A 22,325-nucleotide genomic window follows, 5' to 3' on the forward strand; every position below is an offset into this window, starting at 1 on the left:
TAACGCATCTATAATGAAAACACATGGACATCCATATTTAAGAGGATAAGAAACACAATGCTATAAGCAGCGTACCGTCATATGCTGTCACATGAGGATTACACCCCATAACAATAATCTGGCTACTGATGTTCTCTATTTTAGACACATTTAAAATTAAAAAAGAACTAACTTCATACGCAAATTAGAAATGGTGTATCTTTATATAATTTCGGTATCACATTTGCTAACTAATTACACCAAAACACAAACTCTTAAAACATATCCATATACTTATTCCGTGTCACATACACATCTCATTTCCACCTTTACAACTTGTTAAATTCCTGTGTTTTGGAGTTTGTGATGTAGCCACGATAGCCTCATCTTCACACTTAACTTCACTTTCATGTTTATTTTTTTCAGTGAATGTGGTGTAATTAACCCTTCATTTATTAACTAGGGTGAATCCAGGTACAAATAAAGATTGTTTTTTGTTTACATTTGTTTGTGTATCTCATTCTTTCCCTCCAGAAGGCAGACCTAATGGACCAATTCAACAGGTGAGAAGGATTAAGTTAAAGTGGAATGAAAGTGTTTACTACATACTGCCTGTCTTCCTCTGTTTCACCCCATAGCCAGGGGGCACTTTCTACAAAACCCATTGAGAATTGGCATGCACAGTTTGAGATGTACAATTTTAGCTAATATAGGTAGTGTTGTGTAAAACGCCTATTTTTTTTATTTTTATTTTTTTATTTAAAAAAACGCCTATTTTATGTGGGTCACACCCTGTAGATTTTCTTATAGCCCAAAGGAGGCTACAGCCTCTACTGGGAAAAGGAAAATGGACAGTATTATTGCCCTTCCCCTGTCTTTCACTTACAGAAGTGTGAGTGTTTAGAACCATACATACCTGCCAGTGAAACTTTTACTCTTGCACGGTGTGAGAAAATGAATTATATGGTATGTGTGACCTCACCATATAATAAAGTCAAAATTCTGTTTTAGATCCAGCCTGGTTCGTTTGTAAAACCTTAGCTCAGTTTTGGGTAGCTGTGACTCAGAGCAGTCAGGTTTTATCATTGGAACAAGTGTGAAGTATTAAGAAGTACCAAAACAGTTGAATAAGAAAAAACAACACAATAAAAATCTGACAACAAATTATAACAAATTGATGTATTTGCATCTTTAAATAGACACCTTAATGACAAAAACCCACTTGGTTTCACTTAGTGCAATAAATCATTGTCATCTACTATGACGTGCGGTTTAGGGTTAGCCACAACATGGAGCCTAAAAACAGCTGGCAGGGCACTCTTATGGTGACAAACTGTGGCAGGGAGCCAATCACAGGGACCAAATAAATGGTCCAATAGACCGGTTACCTCGCAAGGAATCAGTCTCCAGTCCAGCTCCAGAGTCAATAGTTGAACCACCATAGGAACATGGAAGTGATGCAAGGATACAGGATGCTGAAGATGTTCCTAGCCACTAAGGATGTTGAGCTGGTGTCAAAGGTCTTCCTGTGGCCACTCCTCAGTCCACCAACACGAATGGGGCAGCTTTGGCCTCCGGGGTCGCTGTCCCGGGTGAAGCTCATCCAAAACCACTTGCCACTGGTCTACAGGTCTACAGTTACAGTGAAACCAGTGGTTCCATTTAGCTTGCAGTAGCTTCCATGCTGGGCAACCAAATTGCACTCTGATGACTTTGCCAGATTGAGCAGACTTGCAACTTTTGAGAGTTGGACTCAGTCTCCGAGGCTGCACTTTGACGTCCAGAGGTGGTTAGGCTTCTTGGTGATGGGCTCTTAAAGGAGCAGTCTTCTCAGCTTTTATGGCTCTGTGGTCATTTTTCCTACTCCTGGAGTCACCTTCTCTGTCCAAGGCACGGGGATGGCTTTTCCTTAAGTGAAATTCCACAGGCACAGTCCTTTCTTTGATAGTCCAAGAAGCAGCAGGTGCAGTCCAGTCTTTGGTGCAGCCTCTCTTTGCTGGGTCTAGAAAACAGCAGGGCAGTTGTTCTTCAGTCCTTTCTCCATTTCAGACATGATATCAGACTAGGGTGCCGCGGGTAACACTTTATGCTCAGTTCAATAAATGGTGCAGTATATAAGGACACTAACTTACTGGCTCTAGTCACCCCTGGTGTTGGAATCCCTTTCACAGAGCCATGGGGCATGCAGGGGCTACTCGGCCTAACCGTGGTGGTTGAGACCTATTATTCCTGATGTTCTGGGGTCCTACATACTATGGATTTTGAGTAACTGGTTCAAGTAGCCCTTCTGCACTTGACTCTCAGGCTAGTGTGGTACGAGCAGTCCAAGGCTCACTTGGGCGGAAGGTGTGGATACAAGATGGTGGATACAGTATAGTGAACATGGGCTTACAGCTTAAAGTATGCGCAGCGGCAGCAATAATTAATTGTCCAGCCAAATACTCACTTTTATGAAAAAAATATTTTATTTCTACCACATGCCACACAAAGAAGAAATACAGCATTCACAAATAACTACACAGTCGGGGCTATAGTGTTTCTATGGCGATTCCTTATCTCACTCCCTCCTTGCACTAGTGACAGTTGTTATTCCTAATTCACTAGTGATAAACTCCAGACTATACCCCACTGGTAATTTGAGTCTCAAGAGATGAATTTCACTCTAATTTAAAGTCAATAGCATTCCAGCACTATCGCTCTCACTTACCAACCAGTTTCCATGGGGTCGCCCAGGTCCGAAACGAGTCTTACCCCCACCGGCAGGAATGAAGAGTCTGGAATTCCTGAGTGGGCCCCATCCGTGGGCCCTCCCAGCAGCTGCAGCTGAGTTCAAGTGAGTCGGCCGCATGCAGCCCAGTTGACTACACTCAATGGGTGCAGAGTCTATCACTCACGGTTGAAATCCTAAAGCAGCCAGAGTCTCTTTGCGGCTTCTCCTGTGGAGTAAGTGTCTGGTTTCCCTCCTGGTGGGGTGTTGGGTACAATGATACTACACAAGGCTATGGCCCTTACCGCACAGCAGACAGTCCCTCCTGGCATATGGGCTTGTCGCCTCTGCACTATTCACGGACTCTGGCCTGGTCGCCACAACACAATACAAGCCCCATTCATTGTGGTCCTCTACTGGTACATGGGGTTTACCAACTTTGTCCTGCACACTGGCAGTGACTCAATCCGTGCAGCAGCCTTTTACTCACACCTCACACAGGGAGTCCACTCAACAGGGCTGCCAACTGGACCTTCCTCTCTCCAACGCTCTACCTCTTTCAAACAGGGAACACTGGTCTTGGAAAGCAGGCAGGCATTGGTGCTCCAGGCTCCTGGGCAGGTGGTTTTAGATTCCTTGGGTGATGTCTCTCCATGCATCAGGGGGACTAGCAGGCCTTAGCCCCTCATCCTGGTCGCAGGCAGCAGTCTTTCAGAGCTTCCCTACCTTACACAACCCGTCTGGCTGCTTGACAGATGACAATTTTTGGGGTTTCAAACTCCCCATCTTATAGTCCATTTCCAGACACCAAAAGGGTCTAAGTCTTTCATGTTTTATGTTGGGTTCTGCTTCTTCTGAAGTGTCCACTCCTCTGCTCCCTCATCCTCTTGAAAAGCACTCTGTCACAGCAGGAGTGTCTCCAAAACTGATTGTCCCACAACACAGGCCATGGGAATGACTAGAGTTCACAGCTGGATGTCAGCCACAGAAACATTCGCATCAAAAGGTTAGACCAGTGCCCCAACCCTAGTTTTTATGATTCTCTTATCAGCCACATCTCCTTCCTGAGATGTGCCCAGGCCCATTCCTTGTGACCTTTGACTGAATCAAAGACCACACTTTGAAGTGTACATGGAAAGCCTGACTCTCCCCTCTCCAGTGTGTGCCACCTGATTATAGGAATGCAACAATACACAAATCTGTTTAAGGGGATTACTCTACCTCCACTCTCTGTTTTACCATGCAGGCCTGAGTCATCCAAAATGAAACTCAGGGCCCTCCATGTATTGTACCATCTTTGACTTTCAGTAACTGAGTCACACTCACTGTAAACTCTGTTTAAATAGATTTAGAGTGCAAGCAGCCAGTGTCCACCTTCTAAAGCAAGGTCTGCTGGTGTGCAGCTGGGGTAAGAGGCTGCACGTGTACAGGTATGCACATGTATGCACAATTGTGCTGGCTCAGACCAATACCTGTCCATTGGTAACCCGTCAGAAGAGGGATCCTTAAATAATTTGTGCTGACCTGGTGTTGGCCTTATAATGTTTGTGCATATGAAACAGTGGTTCACTGTGAGAGAATCATGTATGTATAAACGTTTGCAATTGAGCAGCAAGCAAGGAATAACAAATTAATTGGGTTGACACAGTGACATCAGCCATAACCTGTTTTTTAATGGATCCATGATATTTAATACATCTTGACCGTGATGAGTGCTTGAGTGATCTCCCATTGCATGAAAATTAAACAAAACATACAGGTGTGTATAATACAGAAAAGTAAATGCCACAATAAAGGTTTGTTGCTGTTTGCTTTGTCAAGCTTCTTAATGTCAATACCGCAAGCAAAGTTATTCAAGTCATATGTTTTTATTGCTCCCTGTTCCCTGTTAGTGGGCATTCACAGTGTAAGTCAGGAGCGCTAAAATAAAAAAGTCCATGCTTTCTTTATTATATATTATGGGCAAAATCTGCACAAAAGTACAATATCACGACAGTTAGGCCTACAGATAATGATGCACTTCTAATAAGATAGAACTGGATCTCGGTGCAGATTTAATGTTACTTTTGTCATACTTTCAGTCCTTCTGGCACACGATGATTTGTTATTTCACTGACTCAACTTCTAATTAGATTCCAGGCTTAAGTTCCCCTTGCCCTACTGGACAAAGTTAATTACTCTACTGGCCAGATGAAGGGTTACATGACTCTCCACACATTATGGCCGTTTGGCAGTGCTTGGGTCTTTGCATGGCAAAGGAAAGGGTGGGGGAAGCATCTGCATGTGATATTTATTTTAACACTGCCCTGGCCTGGGAAAGCTCAACTCCTCAGAAACAAGAGGGTAGGCAGACCTCTGAAGACAATCACAGGAAGGGTTCCTCTTTGAAGTTTTGGAGCAAAGGTACCAGGCAGCTATGGCAAGTAGAGGTAGAGCCTGGGCTCTCAAGTCGCCTTCTTCAGAAGTCCCAAAATGCTGTGCAGGAGTGTTGGGACAGGAGTGTATGATGATGTCTCATTCCAGGATTGGACAGAAGTGCCTACCTTCTAGAACTTTTCACCACCCCCTTAAAAACCTCTGCACAGGAGAGAGAAAGAAACAAAGAAGATGTATTGCACATGAGCCTGAAGAAAACTAGATACCTGTCTGGAGTGCGGGAGCACCCTCAGCTTAGACTGGATGGGACTCTATGGATTCAACTTTCCAAGCCATTGGAACTGGACACTTAGACACTCTGAAGGACAGTAGAGCGATGGACCTGCAGCCAGACCCCGGAGGAGAAGGTTTCTCCTGGAGCCTCTGGTCCTGCAGAGGGGTAGCCCTCATCAGAGGGCCACAGCCTCACCTCTGCTATAACACGGCTGCCTTTCAAGCTGTTATCTGTGGGCCCTGAGGAGTGCAAACATGGAGGGTATTCTGCCTTGAAGGCTGTGTGGTGCTGCTGGAACCAACCCCAAGCTGAGGGCAACACCAGGCGCTGAACAGAGGACATGTCCTGAGTAGGGAGAGCAGTAACAAGGAGAAATTCAGTTCTTCAAGGAATATAAAAATGTAGGGGAAAGGAGGTCTGACACAACTGCATGTGGTGGCTAAGGCCTGCCACCAGGAACAAAACCACATCTCCCCATTCAAATTGGGCCAGAGAAAACCTGTTGAGAAATATTTTCCTCCAGATGAGTTAATTTGGTAGGGAGCAGGTGGCATCTCTCACTGGATTCTAAGAATTCCCCAGAGGAAAGCCAAGATCCTTGAGGGGCAGCACAGTAAATTGAGGATGGGGGGAGGGGGGGCTTGTTTAAGGCCCTCTAATTGGTGATTTGTCCCTGGGATACTCCAGTTTCTGGTGACTAACGCAAAGATACTCAGAAGAAACATAAACATGGAGTGCTGCAGCTCGAGTGCGCGACCCCAGGGGTAGGCATGCCTGACATGGAGCCTTCTGCCTGCACTGACTGCAGGTTCATCGCTCAGCCCCACCCTCTTCAACGTGTACATGAGTCCCCTCGCAGCCATCGTACACCAACACAACCTCAACATCATCTCCTACGCCGACGACACCCAGCTGATCCTCTCCCTCACCAACGACCCCGCCACCGCCAGATCCAACCTGCACGAAGGGATGAAAGAGGTAGCCGAATGGATGAAGAACAGCCGCTTGAAACTGAACTCAGACAAGACGGAAGTCCTCATCCTTGGACCATCACCGTCGGCCTGGGACGACTCCTGGTGGCCCCCGGCCCTAGGCAGCGCACCCAAACCAATGGATCACGCACGCAACCTGGGCTTCATCCTGGACCCCTCCCTGTCGATGACCAGGCAAGTCAACGCTGTCTCGGCTTCATGCTTCAACATCCTACTCATGCTCTGAAAGATCTTCCGATGGATCCCCACCGAAACCAGGAAGACGGTCACCCAGGCACTTGTCACCAGTCAACTAGTTTACGGAAACACCCTCTACACCGGAACCACAGCCAAACTGCAGATAAGACTCCAACGCATCCAGAACGCTTCCGCACGACTCATCCTGGACATCCCACGCCACAGCCACATCTCCGGACACCTAAAAGACCTGCACTGGCTCCCCGTCAGCAAAAGAATCACTTTCCGCCTCCTCACCCACGCACACAAAGCCCTCCACAACCTAGGCCCCAGGTACCTCAACGACCGCCTGACCTTCTACACTCCCACCCGCCAACTACGATCGACCAGCCACGCACTCGCCGCCGTTCCACGCATCCGAAGAGCCACCATGGGAGGAAGATCCTTCTCCTACCTGGCAGCCAAGACCTAGAATTCACTCCCCATCCACCTCCGTCTTACCCAAGACCACCTCTCCTTCAGGAAGCAACTCAAGACCTGGCTGTTCGAGCAGTAGCGGACCCCCCCCAAGCGCCTTGAGACCCTCCGGGTGAGTAGCGCGCTATACAAATTTCTTTCTTGATCTTGATCTTGAGACATTGTGTGTATTTCTGCTCCTGCCCGCACCTTCCTCATGTGGGCAGGACAGCAGGAGAAGAGGCCAGCTCCCATGCAGCACCCAGAAGTCATGTTGAGTACAAATGGAGCCGGTAGGAGTCGCGCAGCCCTGCATTCCTCAAAGAAGCTGCACTTAGGTGCCTAATTGTGGAATTGGAAAATAAACAGGGAAATAGTATGTTTATACCGCAGTGCAGGGCTGCAGTTCAAAATCAAGGAATTGCACACAGACACAAGTGCGATTGGGAAGGCACTGGGCCATCTAATTTCCCAGGAGGGCGATTTGGTGCTAGTTTTGAAGTGTTGAAGGGCCACCTTGTTGCCACTGTGGGCCCCCTTGAGATGAAGGGAACCTGTAACCCAAAATGTAAGTTGCCACCCTAAATCTCCCAGGGGTCAGATGTACGACATCAGTAGAAGCAGGATGGAACTTGGGTTTTGAGCCATAAACAGCGGAGCCCAGGGGAACTGTGTGAAGCAGCAAGCTTAAAAGTAGAAGACTCATGCATATAGTTTATTGAACAATTATAATGCTTAATTGACAGTTGCCAACTTGCAGTGAATCATTACATCTTAATCGAAGTCATGGAAATGCAATCTTGACTATGGCAAAGTTACAGTGAATAACTGCATGTCTTAATGAAGGTTATGGAAATACTTTATTGACATTTATAAGTTAGCAGTGAGTCATTACACGACCTAATGAATGTCATCATTGTAAGATGGTACCATCAGTAGTGATTATGACGGTGTTCCATTGGTTTATTATGACATATTTCTGCATTTCTTAATATGGTGATATCCTGACAATGCCAGTAGGCATGCTTTTGATAACTTCATTCTATTATATTGTGTCCAGTGATTATGGATGGTACCAGGGACTTACGGTTCAAAACTCACTAGGAGTGGGAACTGTTAGGAGGGTGTCACCATGGGTGTTTACACCTGCCATCATATGCATATTTATAAATGAATGCATAGTTATTAGAAATTGGGTTACTGGTTGACTGGGGCACAAGCAGCATCCACAATCCAAGTCAGGGTAAGTCAAACCCCAAATGAACCTGTGCTTGCCTCCTTGTAGCTTCCACAGAGCAGTCATGCTTAATTTAGAGGCAATGTGTAAAGTATTTGTGTAACACTTCAAACAGCAAATCAGTAAAAACACCACACAAAAGATCCCACACCAGGTTAGAAAATAGGACTGAATTTAATAGATTAAACAAGACCAAAATGACAAAAATCCAACTGATCGAGCCAGAGATATTGAATTTTAAGATTTTGAGATAAAATAGTGGCAAAAGGCGTAAATAGCCAACTGTTAATATCTGGTCTTGCTGACTGGGACAAATTCACAAGTTCAGGCCCACTGCTTTAGATCGTAGGCCGGCTACAGGGAATTAGTTATGACCGCTGAACATAGTACCTTACATGCTGGTTGCGGAGCGTTGCAGGGGTCCTCGTAGCAGAAGTATTGGTTCTGAGATGGGGCAAGGCTTCGGTGACAGGTTCTGTTGCATTACATTGAGGATCCCATCGACGAGGGCTTGCTAAAGTCAGAGATGCGTCATGCATTTGGGGAGATGCTTCAGTTGCAAGGAGCTGCGAGTCAGCAATGCAGAGTTCGTCATCGTTATTGAGGCTGCTGTCAAGGCCAGCGGCGAAGATGCGTTATACAGTGGCAGTTCCGAAGGCAATGCTGGTTGCAGCAGCAATGCGAGTCTCTGCAATGGGACAAATCCATGCAGCAGCAGAGATGCTTCAGTTCACCTCAGGGTTGCACTGCGCAGCAGAGGAGATGTTCCAGTCCTGCTGAATCCACAGAGGCTGTTAAAGCACCTTAAGCCCACTTCCAAGGGTCCGGACTGTGGTGGCACCAAATGGCAGCGTAAACTCGCAGATGTCAGAGTCCATGTGCAGATGTAAGGTTGTTGGGAGCCTGTTATGTTTCTGAGGCTTCAGATGCAGGAGACCAGCCAACTATCCCTTGGAGTCACTCTGGGTTCTGGGTTCAAGTGATGCAGGTCCAGTCCTTCTCACCCAGGCAAGAGGGGAGCCAGTAGCAGGTCAGATCAGGAGTCCAGCAGAGTGCAGTCTGCAGAGGGTCAGTCCATCAGCAGCACATCAGTCCTTCTTCCTGGCAGAGTATCCAAAGGTCCAGAAATGCACTTAAATGGTGGTATCTGAGGTCCTTCTTTTATACACTAAAGTGCCTTTTAGGTGGGAAAAATCTTCTGGAGGCCTGCCTTTAAAGTTAAAAGATGCCCTGCCTTCCCTGCTCTGGCTTCAAACTAACTACAGGGGTATGCAGTGGAGGCAAGACACAGCCTATTCAGGTGTAAGTGAATCTGGGCCTAGCTCCTCCCTCCCATTCTGCCAGTGATGCCCCATCTAGTCCCACCTAAGCTTTCATTGTGTGTGGGAGAAATACACAAAGCCCGAATGCCAACTATACCCAGTCATGTGACCAGAGACAGGCAGAAGGCAATAAATGGTTACAGCTAGAAAATTCCATCTTTCTAAAAGTGATTCTATAACAAAAAGATTTGTCTGTGACAATCAGAAGTGTCGTACATTGAACGGACCAATTTAAATTAATTTGTGACCTTGTTCTGTATATTTATTTCACATCAAATTTAGCAATTATTTACACATTCCTTTGTTACAATTGAGTGTGTCTTATCAGACATTGTCCTCTATATCAATGGATACCTTTAAATCAAACATGAATGGAAAATAGATTCATCAAAAAAGTATATCTCATCGTTAAAACATCATAAACCATATATGACTCAACATTGAAATGTACAAAACATTAGGAAACATTGGTTTACATTGATACATCACAAAACAACCTGATAGATTTGTTTTGACACTATCTCAATGGCAAAACTGTTGTGTCAATGCCAATCTAACTAGTAAGAGAACCCAGAGTAAATTGTCACTACGAGTTGGCATATATGTGATACTCTTGGTACAGGCTTAGGGAATCATGCAATAGTGATCAGGCATGGAGTGGACACTTTAATTGTATATTCCACCTGCCATCACATGGACTCTTCTGCTGTTACCCTGGCCTTTCTCGTCAAAGCGTACTATACCGCTATATCTTCAGGACCTAGACTGGCCGTTTTCCTAACTTGTGAGTTCAGTCAGACAAAACTGTAGTATTGTCTTTTAATTCATATCTGGAAGACCAATAGTTTCCAACCAGCGTAGAATCTTTATTCCTTATGTCAGGGGAGTTGATTAATCTGCAGTTCTTTTAGCGCCTTCTCCATCATTAATCAAAAGAGAGCTTCATTTAAAGTTATTTTGAAGATCCCGTGAATTGAATATATCAGCTGACCATTCCATCCGTAGTCAGGCAGCCTGAATTCAGACAGAATGGTCAGCTGATATATTCCATAAAGTCAGATTGAAGAGACACAAAACATGACTCATTTATCTCTTCCCACTTGGAAAGTACACTGGTACATGGTGCAAGAGTGCCTGGGTTGGCTCTAGGCACCCAAAATGACACCAGTGCAGGGATAAAGGCATGAATGCACCACATCCTTTGCCTTCAATAAAATATCTGAGGAAGAGATCAGAAACATAATGAAGAAAGCCAAATCTGGATCCCCTAGTGATGCAGCCTCAGCTCAAATTTTGACCAAAATAGCCCCAGCTCTAATACCCGAACTATGCACTATCTTTAATCTCTCACTGTCCCGAGCAACATTTCCAGAATCCTGAAAAGAAGCCACAGTAAGACCAATATTGAAGAAAAGCAATGCGGACCCAAAACTAACAAGCAACTACCGCCCCATATCTCTCCTACCCTTGTTCGGAAAAATGTTGGAGTCTAGTGTAAATAAGCAGTTGACCAACCATCTGGAAACCTACAAATTGCTGGACCCCTCACAGTCGGGGTTCAGAGCCCGTCATAGTACGGAGACCGCTGTCCTGGAGGTTGTCGACAATATTCGATCTGCACTTGACTCCAAGAAATCAGCAATTTTGATCTTGCTGGACTTGTCGGCGGCCGTCGACACCATCTCACACAGTATCCTTTTGGAACGACTGTGTGAGATTGGTGTCGAGAGCATAGCCCACAAGTGGATCCAGAGTTATCTCTCGGGGAGGAAATCCAGAGTCAAAATCGGATCCTTTTCATCTGGATTCTGTGATAATGATAAAGGCATCCCACAAGGATCTATACTAAGTCCAACTCTATTTAATATATATCTGTCCCCCCTAGCCAAAATAATTAAAGACCACGGATTTGATACGGTGTCCTACGCCGACGACACCCAAATCCTGGTCACTCTGGGCCCAGACCTCAACGATACAAGACTCAGGTTCCAACAGTGTATGATATCGGTGAAGGAATGGATGTCAAACAACTACCTCATGCTGAATGAGGGTAAACCCGAAATCATTTTATTCGGCATGGCTAAAAAGATATGGACTAAGGAATGGTGGCCAACTGCCTTAGGCCCTTGCCCAGAACCAAAGAGCGTAGTAAGAAATCTAGGGATAATGCTCGACGACAATTTATCCATGACCCCCCATGTGAATAAAATTGTGCACACCAGCATAGGCCTGATGCGAAGTCTGAAAAAGGTATTCAAATGGATACCCCTCGCATCTCGCAAACCTCTAGTCCAGGGGCTCATAATCAGCCGCCTAGACTATGGCAATGCGCTACTGGCAGACATTAATGAAGGCTCCCTGACTAAACTTCAAACCCTGCAAAATGCGGCAGCTAGGCTGACCCTGGATTTACCTCCCCGCACTCCATCTGCCCCTTGCTTGAAAAAACTGCATTGGCTGCCAGTTAGACAGCGCATACAAGTCAAAGTCTGTTGTCTCGTGCACAAATCACTACAGGGCCAAGGACTGCAGGATCTGATGGAAAAATTTAGAGAATGCTGTCCCCCAAGAACTCTGAGATCCTCAAATAAACGTCTCTTAAAAATCCCAAGAGTGCGTACTGTCAGGAATGGAGATAGAAGCTTCTCAAGAATTGGCCCTGCAACTTGGAATGCACTTCCCCTTACTCTAAGAAGCGATCCCAATCATAAGTCCTTCAGAAGAAATCTGAAAACCTGGCTATTCTAACCATTACATATCTAAGGCTTCCGCTCACATACAGGGAATCTTTTCACAGCGCTATGAGACCTAAGGGTGACCTATGCGGTATACAAATTAAAATACATAAACATAAACATAAAGACGATCTATTTCTGCCTTTTCCCTGTCATGCAGCACAGAGCAGGAAGGTAACGTGATGCTCTGCATGAAAATGTCATAAATATGCCCCTTTCACCTCATTCTTGCATATTTATATGCTAAATAATGGCTAACGAATGTGGGAGCACATAACGCAGAATTAGCTACGAGAGACATCAGGCAGGGCAAAGGCAACGTTCTAAAAGTTATTTTTTGAGCGATACATAGAGAAAATCTGGCTTTACCTCTGAAATGGAATTCATTAACTATTAAAATTTGGTATTTCATTATTTTTCTAGCTAGTCCCATTTCTGAGGTATGGTTTTTGTATGTAATATTGCATCCAAGTGCCATCCTATGGAACAGCCAACCCTGTCACAGTGAAACTAGCTTGAAGGGGCTAGTCACATTAGGGACATGTTTAACATTAAACCTTCATATGTTATACTTTTAAATACCATGCACACTTGCTAATGGACAACAAGGCCTACTCAGGGTTGACCTATTATTTAAAAGGATGGTTTAGGCCAATCGAAAGAGGTTATTTTGGTATGTTGAATTTGCAGTTAACCACTGCACCGCCAGGCTGCTGGTGCCGGCCTGCATCATGTTTATATTGACACTGTATTGGATGGCACAATGGGTATTGTGGATCACTGTTGATGTTTTACTTATAGGCGCTGGTGCATCTTAGTATCGCAGTAGCGGCTCCTGGAGGGAATGCTGCGGGCTGTGGGGCGTGGAGGGGCAGGTTGGGGGTAGGAAACTCTGGCATACGGCCGAACGGAGGTAAGTACATGAATAAATAAATAAAACTAATTTCATTGAGTACACTGAAACGCCAAATAGCGTTGCAGCATGCGCAATGATATTCATTTTATTTATTTATTTATTTACATTACTCCGGTCGGCCGTGATACAGAGTTTAGTACCCCCTGCCCTGCCCCTCTTAGGTGCATACCAATTTAATGACATTGAAAGGAGGCACATAAGCACTTAAACAGTGCCTAGCAAGGGTAATGTACACAGAGTAACATAACCAGCAAAAATAGGGTTCAGCAAAAAGGCAAAAAAATCTGGGATGACCCTGCAGAAAGAGCAAATTTCCAACAGTGTCTCTCTCCATCCCCTACATTTTCTCAAAATAATTTCTATGGAGCTGGTGAAGACATATTCACTTGGCACCATCTATCTGAAGACAACAATTTCATTTGAAGCATTCAAAATCATCAAAATATGTTACATTTAGGGGCCGATTATGATGGCGGACGGACCTGAGTCCATCCGCCACCATAGAGAAGGAGGGACCGTCCGCAGGGGCAGCGGCGGTCCCTCCGTGCAAATTAGGATGTGACCGCCACCCTGGCGGTCACATCCTGTATTTTTATCATTGCGGCGGGTGCTGCTTGAAGCAGCACCCGCCGCAATGATAAAAAAGTAAGTTGTGCATTTGCATGCACAAAGCGGCAGGCACCTCACGGTGCCTGCCGCTTTGTGCAGGCAAATGCAGGGGGGTACCACAGGTACCCCCCATGTGCACCCCCCACCCCCCCTTCACCCCTGGGGGCCCGCAACAGGCCCCCAAACACAAATCCGTATGCCTTTACAAGGCGGAAATGCCGCCGTGTAAAGGCATCTTTCCGCAGACATCCTAATATGGCTGGCGGTGTCTGATAGACACCGCCAGCCATGTTAATGCTTTTCCGTCGCGGGCGAGCGGCGGACAGATAGTAAGACCCACCAGCCATCCTAATATGGCGGTGGGTCTTTCAAGGCTCCCCGGCGGATTTCCCGCATCCTCCGGGCCGGCGGTGGCTTCCGCCGCCCCGGTGGATGCGGGAAATCCGCAATCGTAATAGGCCCCTAGTCTGTAGTGCAGAAACTAAAGTTGTTTGCAAGGACAACTTGAAGAAAAAATTTTCTTTGGAGAGTTGGCCACTGTTAACATTCGGCAGGAAAACCTGTGAAATTTAACTTTAACTTAAGCAGTGAACAACAGAAAAATTGTGGAAATTATCCTCGCAAACAACATATTGTTCTGTCAACTTTGCACAAATGAAGCAAGAAACGCACATTCATTGTAAAGCCTCATTTGAAAGCCTATATTGTATGGTACGGTAACATGATGCATAAATTAGACAATGTAAATCTTCATCAAGGACTGTAATGTATGTTAGCATCAACCATATAGAGAATTATGCTGCACACCACAGTTGACAGTGTCACTCATCCTTTTCTTAAATCAGCAAACACCAATGCTACCTCCCCTTTTTTTGTCTATTGGAGTGATGTGTGCTACACTGCACAATTTTTCACTATTTTGCATCAAGGGAGCATACAATGGATGGTACATGGGCCCTCACATGCAACCAAACCTGGCTTTTGATGCAAATCCCTGTCTATTATTATTTGTTGGTAGGGATTTGTGCCAATAATTATACCTCCTTGAGGCAGGGGTAAGAGAGGAGCAACGTGTAAAAGACTCCTCATTTTTCTAACGTTGCATGTGTGTTGCACCGTACAAATATAAAGTGGAAAAAGTATTCAAGCATCATTTGTTTACGGGAAGTGCCCCTATGTTTGATAGAATGCACACCACATTGCACTATGATGCATGGGTGTGTGTGTTGGCGTATAGCAGCCTAAGGTCCACCAGCGAAGGGAGAGAGGAAAAGAGCACCATATTTTGTAGGTATGTCAAGTTTCAAGTTTATTTTATAGTGCTTGATTAATTAAAACCATTGCATGCACAAAAGAGTAAAATATCTTACAGTTTTTGATAAAATCGTTATAAAAATTCCCAACTTTTTATCAGCAACGATAATTAGAATGATTTATTACATTTTGCATCACGTTAAAGAAAGTGCACAGATTATTAAAACATTCTGTTCGCATTCTGGTCTCTCTCGTTGACATAAAGCAGCGTCCCATTATGTCCACCCCCTCCTGGGCGACTCCACTGAGTGTTTCCCAGGTGGGCCTGTTTGCAATTGTGCTTGTTTCTGTATTAGGAACACATGTATGAGCAAAGGAGAGCTTTACAATGAGCCACAGATCCTCTGAAATACAATCCACATTACATTAGGTATCTTGTGCCCCTCCAGTAACACCAGCTGAAATGGCAAGTTGTGCAAAGCTCTGCTTAAACGAGTGCTGCAGTTTCTGTGAGGCAGCTGAGTGTTTCATTGCAAACTCACTCCACGAAGCTTTGCAGAAACGAGCCATTTTGCTGATTAGATTCACTTTACTGATTAGCCTGAAGTCTTATGGAATTGCATGGTTTCCAAATTTCAAGGGCAAATTAAACTGCAAAAGAGGAACTTATTCCCAGAAATGTTTACAATTGCAGTGGTGAGTGAAAGCTCTGTATCAAGCAGACAAGGCCATGAATTTCTCTCTCAAACTGGTTAGTAGACTGACAGTGGAAAAGAGTTTAATGAATTTAACACAAAAACACACTCAAAAAGGAATTTAAATAAGAAATGCTACCCGTTTTTTACAGAGAAAAGCTACTTTTTCGGAGTGAATTTGCCCATTTGCTCTGCAGAAAGAACAAGTCAATGAAGAGGAGACATTTAAGAATTGGATTAGCCTTTCTGAGCACCTGGTTCTCGCGACACTGCCCAGACCTGTTTGAAGCATTTCATTTCAGTAAGCTGGAGTGATGCCATTAGCTGTATATGTTGCATTAGCATTGATTTCTTTCTGCAGGCAGAGCTCATATAATCACATCAAGCAGGTTTTTCGACCTTGCACATTAATGTGAGAGTGCCAGGGACCATAATAAAAGTTGCAGCTCTTACCTGGCAGTGTGGGTCATAGGCCTAGACCAGTGGCGCCCAGCGTTGGTCCAGGAGGGCCAGAGCCATAACTGATATACAGGATCCACAGGATCCACATGCAAAAAATCTCAGGGGGGTGTAATGTGGGTCTACGTGGGAGTGTTGGGACACACCATTGGATGAAGGGTATCTGGTAGTGTAACCCCAGCGAAAAAGACCAGTTGGTACATTCGGCATATGACATCATGGGGTTAGTAAAAGAGCCTGCTGGTTCCAAGGCGGGTTAGTTATAAATCAGTGCTAGTCTATTGTGCCGTTATTGCTGCCTCCACGCACTGGCTCGCGAGGCACCTGCATGGGACTGAGGGCGGTCTTAGCTCAGAATCAGAATTGTGGACAGTGGGCCCCAGTTGCAGAGGCCAGCAGGGCGCTGATGCCTACAGAGTGGCAACATGAACGGGAAGCCATTGCACCCCATTGTGACTTATCGTCACCCCTTTTTGGTTCACGTGGACCCTAAGTCTGTAATACCGCTGCTCCGAGGGTCAGCTTCAAATGATTGCCTTTTGAACCTGAACCTTGGATTGTAGTTCACCACCAAAGGAAGGGCTGAAGAGATTACTAGGAACACATCATTCTTTAAACAATACACCGATCCCCAGCCAAGGGGAATGACAGAGTATCCGGACAATGAAGATGAAGAGGATAGACACAGTGATGTTGTAATTACAAGCCCTTCGTGCCCGTAATCTGGAGAAAAACCTGAATGGGATCAGCCGATATCTGTCAGCAGCCAAAGAAGTGCAACGGGATGAGGCCAAAAAGAGTCCAGGGGACAGAGATACTCCTACAATCTGAGAAACAATCTCAAGCCCTCTTGCAGACTGAGAGATGTTGCAACTAGAACTGCCCCATCTACAAGCCACTACCAGTTCCAGGGCAGCTTAGCTGCGGCACAAATTCCGCCGAGGGGTGGCGGTTTTAATGAGTGGGCAGGGCATCGGCCAACGGACTTGTGCAGCACACGACGGTAGTGCTTGGGACGGCCGTTGGCCGACAGGAGCACTTAAGGGGTGTAATGTTGTGGGTCTATGTGAGAGTGTTGGGATGCTCCACTGGATGAGGGGTGTCTGGGAGTGTAACCCCAGGAGAGAACTTGATTTGAAAGAGAGAGACCCCTTAAACCAGGGGCACGTAGGACCTTCCAAATTTTAAGGCAACCATCCAGTGCCTCAGATAAAGAGAGACCAAACATAACAGTCTTGAAAAAGATGGCAACAAAATGAAATAAGCCATCGAAACGCGTCGACGCAAAACAAACTGCACAACCGAGTGACCGTGTCAATTTTGTAAAGTGCAAAAAAGTATATGTGCCCAAAATTGCCAGTCCGAGATTAATATACCCGGTGTGCTATAGCTTCAATGACAAAACTGTATTGTCTTACTGTGTCTCTCTCTGTTGTGTTGTAGTACAATTCTATTATTTCATCGTGCATTGTCAGTTGGATATTGTGTTTAATACTTTTCGTTATATTGTGTTGGGTTTGATTTTACACTGTCAGAGGAAAAGGTTTTCTTTCTCTCCTTTTTTTACTCGCAATATGGTGTTACCATATTTCTTAATATATGATTTTCTGTGTTTTTATCAATAAGAATAAATTTGTACAAGTTTTTTACACACGTATTGGTTTGTTTTATCTTGTTTAAATGTCAAAAGTGTTCAAAATTATTATGTGGGCTTAATGAATGTATTGTGCCAAGGGAAACACTCTATTTTACCCCAGGAGAGAAGCCAAGTTGGTACATTTGAGATGTGATTTTCTGGAGTTTATAAAAGAGCCTACTGGTTCTGAGGCAGATAGGTTATACATCAGTGCTAGTCCAGTGTGCTGTTATTAATGCTACCGCACACTGGCTCACAAGGCACCTCCATCCACTACAAATGGCGACAAGGACTGCCTGAAACTACTAGTGCTTTTCACCCCACCCTGCCGTAGCCCCACGCTCCTCTGATGCTTCCTCGACCACTCCCCTGGGGAAGCTCCTGTCGCGTAATGTCTGTGAGACGCTGTCTTCCAGGCCCTGCATTGACTCCCTCCTGCTGCGCGCCCACTTACACTCCTGTAGGCAGGGATCCCAGTGTGTGTGGGCCCCTCCCCTCGTGTCAGCTGCCACACCCTGAGAATCGCAGTGAGGAAGAGAAGTTGGTGTCCGCGGCCCACCCTGCTCGATAAACATGGGGCGTGATTCTAGTCCAGTGTGCTGTTATTGCTGTTGTAGTGCCCTGGCTCATGAGGCACCACACTCCATGAGGGTCATCAACATAGTTAGCGATCATCATGAAACTCTAGCAAGCATGATTCTTCAGTTCTTTGTATTATTTAAATGTATGTTGACATTTTGTGAAGTTCCTGGTTCCTACGCCCTTATTGTTCTAGTTACACACCACATAACTCCATCTAACAGCCCAGCCAGGAGGGCTGATCAGTGGTCGGCTATGTGCACCAAAGGCTGGAAATGTAAACATTGATTTTGTTCCCAAATGTTCCATCGTCAACTCCTAATGAATTTCAACACTGCATTTCCACTATACATATATTTCATGTCATACATTTTACGTCATTAACAATCACAATTATTCTCAGCAATGTTAAAACTGTATTTGGAGGCTGGGGGGTGTGGGGGGGTGCTAAAGGTTGCCAAATAAGAGGGTCTCAGATTAGCCAGAGGTCAGGTGATTTTAGGTATTGGGACTGGAAGCGCTGGGGCACCGAGAGGCCGACAGACCACTCATTAAAAAATGTTTGAAGACAAAGGCACTAAAATGCCAGAGACATGCTGGACCACCACACCTAAGTGTACACAGGGAGTGGAGTGGAAAACAGAGGGAAGCTGGCATCTAGGGGTGGGTAGCACTCGTGAATTTCCCTCCACGGAATTCATAAAGAATCCATGATTTGAATGGAGTTCCGCAAGCGGGAGGAATTCGGCACATCACATGGCTCATGGAAGCATCCTCCACACTGTGAAATCAACGCGAATGGCCCCACTCGGCGCTCCAGAGGATGCTGCTTCTTTCTGCTGCCTGAGTAGATTTTCAACTCGATTGGCAGCTTTTTCAATGTGAACCATGGCGACCTGCTGGGGCCGTCTGCTTTAAGAAATCTCGCCGGGAGGCAGTGTAGCACCCACAAATTGTGCTAGGGGACACAAATTCTCACTCGCACTTGCCAACTTAGCATTGGCGAGCCGTGTGTGAGAAAAAACTCCACCACGCAACGGTTGGCTGAGTTGTGCTGGAACTCCACGTTCCTAGTGGAACTCGGAGTGGGCAAATTCTGTGAACTCTGCCAGCAGAGCAGATTTTTTCACCCACCCCTCCCGGCAGCTCGACGGCCAGGAAAGTCCTAGCAGCATCAGAGACAGAGGCTCAATGAGAAGGGGCTGGATAGGAGGCCCAATTAAATTGTGGAGGAGAGGACCTAAGGCACAAGTGTACGACCTCACATAGACCACACACACGGTGTCAGCCTTTGGCATGATGTGGCCTGGAGCGGGCCTCTGAATCTGGCCTCTGCAGATGGCTCAGCTGGCAAACATGAGTAAGTTCATCAGACTGTCTGCACCGTAAGTGCCACATAGAGGTGGAGTAGTGTGGCTCACTGGTTAGAGGCGGCAGACCCGAGAGCAGAGGACGGCCCGAGGACGGCCCGGGACCAGGGTTCGATTCCCGGCGCGGCAGGTTTCTGGACCAGGGTCAGCGGACTCGATAATTCTCTCGCCTCGGTGCCCACTCTGATCAGCGTTCACACTCGGCAACTCTGGGCATTAGCTTGCCTCATCTTCACTAACGGCCCCACCAGACCGCCGGGATGCCTGGTCTCACCCTGGAGATACCCATTAAGGGACCATCTCTCAGGGAAGCCAGGAAGGGTTTCGCAGCGGTCGAAGCGCCTTGGGACCCTACGGGTAAGTAGTGCAAGCTATATAAATGCCTATACATTTACATTTACAGAGGCAGAGGGAACTGACTAGGAAACTCTGGAAGACTTGCACTCGCACTTCAGTGCATGAGAGGTGTTGAAAAAGAAAGCCCTCGTAAGTGAGGGGCCTGCAGCTGTAGAATTGAAGGTGACATGGAGAGGAACAGGGCCAGCTGTTGGACACCAGTGCAAACGGGTGCGGGTTCAGTGCTGCGGTGCCAAATACAGGAGTGGAGGGCTGCAAGATACCACTTGCATTTTAAATGCTGTACCAAACAAGTGGTGTTCAGAGGACAGCTCTGGGACCAAGTTGAGCATGCAGATATGGGAGATGACCCCAGTGGAGGAAGCTTACTTACATTTGCAACATGTTGGAATAATATGGACCACAGACTGGGAGGATACCATTGTGCAATAAAGCTAACAGAGAAGCACAAAATGTGCTATAAAACTATCAGAAACTACAATGCTATCGGGCTGGGGTAAATGTTGAGGACCGTCAACTGCCACTCTCATTGCTACATAGTGGTGACATAATGGAGGTGGTGATTCCTGCTCCTCACTGACTACAGTCCATGTGTCTACCTGGTGACAACCATGTGAAAATATTGACCAGTAGATGCACTCAATCAAATGTATTTATTGGGAGAGGTGTGGCGCTGCGGCCAGGGTGACTGACGCTGGAATCTGGGGATCACGGTTTGATCCCCGGCGCCGGCAGCAGATTAGCCCAGCACCATGTGACTCTGGGCAATAGCTTGCTTAATCTTCCCGACGGCCCCCAGTGCCTAGAGACCCTTACGGGTGATTGTTTGTGCTTTACAAATGTGGATTATTGTCGAAATCCACAATATGCAACTATTAACGTGCTTTCTTGGTGTTTTCACTGTCCCGATGAGCACCAGTGGTAGTATGAAATCCCTGGTAGCAGGCTGCTTGCCATTCCCAAGACGCACAGATTAAATAGGCCAATAGGTTTAATCAATTTCAAACAAAATAAACTGTCTGAACACCAGGTTTTGCTCAATTACAAGTTATTTTTAATCTTTGAGTATTGTATTGATTCAAAGCCATTCAACAGTCTCCAACATATGGGTCATCATTTCTTTTTTAACATACATCCTCTGTGTTAATTCTCTTCAATAGACTCCAGTATGAAAAGAAACCCAATGCATTCCGGTTAAGCAAAACCCTTCTTCAAGGGTAACTGAAACCAAAACGAAAAACAATCTAATCAATAGAGCAGAGCAGTGGGTACCAAAACACCACACAGTGTGAACCAATGTGCAGGGTTGCAAACTACATGCACAGATGTCCGTGATAATACTACTAAAGCGTGCACAAACAACCTGTGTCTGTATTAAACCACTCGTTGCATTGATGTGAGTGATTTCAAAATAAACGGCATTTGTGCAAAACAAAGAGGCTAATCGAATGAAAGGAAATGATGAAATTGAATAAAAAGAAATTATAAAACCACCACGGACAAAACGTGATACCATAACCAGAGGGAATGCTTTTATAATTTTTTTTCATTTGATTTTCAAGGATTACAAATACTCGAAATTGAGCAAAATTTGGTGTTCAGCCAGTTTATATTGCGTGAACTTGATTGAGCCTACTGTCCTATTTAATCTGTGTGTCTTGGGACTGGCAAGCAGGCCTGCTTCCAGCAATTTCTTATTCGTACTGGTGCTCATTGGGACAGTGAACATACCAAAACAGCACGTTAATAGTTGCATATTGTGGATTTTATTGGGAAATACATTTGACTGTGTGCATCTATCGGTCAATCTTTTCACATAATTGTCACCAGGCAGACTCGTTGACTGTCATCAGTGAGGAGCAGGCATGACCAAATTTAGCTCAATTTCGAGGGGTTTTTTTATCCTTGAAAATTGAATGAAAGGAAATTATAAAAACTCTCACGGAAACACAGGTAACTTTCATGTTTACACCATTGACTTGCAGAGGGTTAGCCTCCAATATTCTGGTGTTGGTATTCCACTGGTTGCACATGCTATTCTTCTTTTAATGGACATGAGTACTTTTCTAATTGTTGATGTGTGTACGCCAGCATCTGCATGGCATGCTTATTTTATTTCACTTTGATTTGCGGTTGCATGATAGACACTCTCTAGTCACTCTGGTGATTCTACCACATGTGTTTCTGGGAGGGTT

Source organism: Lissotriton helveticus, chromosome 9 (genome assembly GCF_964261635.1).
Source record: "Lissotriton helveticus chromosome 9, aLisHel1.1, whole genome shotgun sequence".
Taxonomy (NCBI): domain Eukaryota; kingdom Metazoa; phylum Chordata; class Amphibia; order Caudata; family Salamandridae; genus Lissotriton; species Lissotriton helveticus.